Here is a 3769-nt window from a genome sequence, read left to right on the forward strand (position 1 = left end):
TTTAGAATTTTCCATGTACTATCTTTTTTCTGTCTCTGAAGAACTTGTGCTCAAATCTATTTCTTTTTGTCCTATATCTGTTTTCAACTTAGCAAAAATGATAGGTGTAAGAGGCATATTGATCTGATAAGGCTCTAGAATAGGCCTTGGAAGGCTGGAGTTCTGATCCTTGCTCTGTCCCTTCTGAGCTCTTCTGTAACATTCTTCAGGTTAGACTAGGAGAGGGAATTCAAACCAGGTTCTCTAAATCTCTGTCATAAAAATTATTAAAAGTTCTTGTTAAAAACATGGGTTCTCAAAGTCGAAAGTATCACACTCCCTGACTTCAAACTATACTCCAAATCTATAGTAATCAAAACAGTATGGTATTGGCAGAAAAACAGGTACATAGAGTAATGGAATAGAACTGAGACCTCAGAAATAAACTCACACATATATGACAACTAATTTTCAACAAAGGGGCCAAGAATATACAAGGGAGAAATGAAAATCTCTTCAATAAATGGGAAAACTGGGAAGCTACTTGCAAATGAATGAAACTAGACTACCATCTGACACCATACACAACAATTAACTCAAAGTGAATTAAAGACTTGAATATGACACCTGAAACAATAAAATGCATAAAAGAAAACATAGGCACTAAATTTACAGACTTTTAAAGGTTTTTTTGTGATATTGACCCTAAAGGTAAAGGAAGTAAAAGCAAAAAATAAGTGAATGGGACTGCATCAAACTAAAGTGCTTCTGCACAGAAAAAGAAACCATCAACCAAACAAAAAGGTAACCAACCTAATTGGGAGAAAATCTTTGCTAATGATACCCCAATAAGGGCCTAATATCCAAAATATATAAAGAACTCATACAACTCAAACACATACAGAAAAAAAATTACAAAAATGGACAGAGAACCTGAATAGACACTTTTCTCAAGAAGATATATAGATAGCCAACACATATATGAAAAAATGCTCAATGTCACCAATTATATTAGGGAAATGAAAATCAAAACCACACTGAGATATGAACTCACTTGTTAGAATGACCATTATCAATAAGTCAAAAAATAACAAGTGTTGGAGAGGAAAAAATGGAATTCTAGTACACTGCTGGCGAGAATGTAAATCGGTGAAGCCACTATGAAAAACAGTATGGATGTCCCTCAAAAAATTAAGAACAGAGCTACAATACGACCTACAAATCCCACTTCTGGGTATCTGCCTGAAAAAAAAATTGAAAACACTCGTAAAGATATATGTCCCCAATGTTCGTTGCAGCATTATTTACAATAGCCAAAATGTGGAGACAATCTAAGTATCCTTAGATGGATGATTGGCTACAGACGATTACATATAGACAATGGAATACTACTCAGTCATGTAAAAGATGAAATATTGCCATATGTGACAACATGGATGGATCTTGAGATTATTATGGTAAATGAAAAAAGCAGAAAAGAACTGTATGATTTCACTAATATGTGGGATATAACACAAAAAGCAATAAATGAACCAATAAAACAAAACAAAAAACTCATAGGTACAGACAACAGAATTGTGGTTGCCAGAAGGAAAAGGGAACTGGGGAGGTCAACTATAAGATGACAGGAGACTAGACTTTCGATGATGAAAACACAATAGGTTACACAGATATTATATTACAAAGTTGTACATCTGAAATTTATATAATGTTATTAACCAATGTTAATCTGATAAATTTAATTTAAAAAACAGATTCTTAGATAAATTTTTAAGGGACCTGTATATTTTTGTTTGTTTGTGTATGTGTATACAAATATATATATATATATATTTATACACACACACACACACACACACACAGCCACACACACACCCAAGTGTCCCCTCGGCAGTGTGACCGGGAGACCAGAAGTTCAATCGCTCGGTATGATGTGAGTTGCCCACCCCACGCAACATGGAAATAAAGAAAGGTGGGAGCTGTGGTAGGGAGGGCCCGCCCAGTGGCGGGAAGCCCCTATCAGCCCTAATCACCACCAGGCCTAGGGATCCTATCCATGCATGAATTTCATGCACCAGCCCTCTAGTCTAATCTAATAAATGAGAAACATGCAAATTGACCGCTCCTCTGCTATGCCCAAGCCATGCTCACCAGCCAATCAGAGCGACTATATGCAAATTAACCCAACCAAGATGGCAGTGGCAGCCACGGAGCTGGAGCAAGCAGGAGGCTTGGTTGCCCCAATGATGGAGGAAGCCAAGCTTCCCGCCTGCCCTGGCCAGCTGTGGCTCCGCTCAAGGCAACAAAGTTTCAATTATAGAAGATAAATCCCAGAAACCTGCTTCCAGCCAGCCTCCACTGGGAGCTTGGGTTGCTGGGGGCCCATGGCCAGCCTGCAAACAGCCATCAGCCCCTCACCCAGGCTGGCCAGGCACCCCAGGGGAGACCCCTACCCTGATGGGGCTGTGGCCAGCCTGCAAACAGCCATCAGCCGCTCACCCAGGCTGGCCACACCCTCATGGGGTGAGGGTCCCCACTGAGGGGCTTGACAAGCCTGCAAACAGCCATCAGCCCCTCACCAGGCTGGCCAGGCACCTCAGCGGGGACTCCCCACCCTAAAGGGGCTGTGGCCAACCTGCAAACAGCCATTAGCCCTTCACCCAGGCTGGCCAGGCACCCCCAGCAGGGACCCCCCACCCTGAAGGGGCTGTGGCTAGCCTGCAAACAGCCATCAGCCATTCACCCAGCCTGGCCAGGCACCCCAGCAGGACCCCCCACCCTGATCCGGGACACCCTTCAGGGCCAACCAGCCAGCCCCTACCCATGCACCAGGCCTCTATCCTATATAATAAAAGGGTAATATGCAAATTGACCCTAACAGCAGAACGCCTGGGAATGACTGGTCACTATGACATACACTGACCACCAGGGGGCAGAAGCTCAATGCAGGAGCTGCCCCCTGGTGGTCAGTGCACTCCCACAATGGGAGCTCTGCTCAGCCACAAGCCAGGCTGCCAGCTGCCAGTACAGCGGTGGTGGTGGGAGCCTCTCCCACCTCCTCAGCAGCGCTAAGGATGTCTGACTGCAGCTTAGGCCTGCTCCTCCCTGGCAAGTGGACATCCCCCGAGGGCTGCCGGGCTGCCAGAAGGATGTCTGACTGCCAGCTTAGGCCCAATCCCCTGGGGAGCGGGCCTAAGCCAGCAGGTGGTCATCCCCCAAGGGGTCCCAGACTGCAAGAGGGCACAGGCTGGGCTGCGGGACCCGCCCAAGTGCACAAATTTTTGTGCACCAGGCCTCTGGTCCTGTATAATGAGAGGCTAATATGCAAATTGTCCCCTCAACCGGGAGTCCGACAAGGAGTTCAACTAGGGGACGGGGCCAGACGGCCAACCACCCGCGGCCCCTCCCCCTGGCCAGCCCCTCCCCTAATCAGTCCCCCAACCCCGATCGGGGGCAGGCTGGCCAGACCCTACCCATACACGAATTCGTGCACTGGGGCCTCTAGTCTATATATATAAAAAGCCAGCGACAAGAATGCCATAATGACCAGAATGACCAGTTGCTATGACGCTCACTGCAGCCAGCAAACTGGCTGATCAGGGGGTGGGGCCGGCCGGCCAACCTCCTGCAGCCCCTCCCCCCGGCCAGCCCTGCCCCTGATGAGCCCCCAACACCCCTATCAGCCTGCAGCCCTCTGTGCAGGAATTCATGCAATGGCCTCTATACATATATAAATTTACATTATGACTGATCATCAGGCAAGTTACTTTAACTAAGGACAAGATTAAGA

Source organism: Myotis lucifugus, unplaced genomic scaffold (assembly GCF_000147115.1).
Source record: "Myotis lucifugus unplaced genomic scaffold, Myoluc2.0 scaffold_84, whole genome shotgun sequence".
NCBI classification, from domain to species: domain Eukaryota; kingdom Metazoa; phylum Chordata; class Mammalia; order Chiroptera; family Vespertilionidae; genus Myotis; species Myotis lucifugus.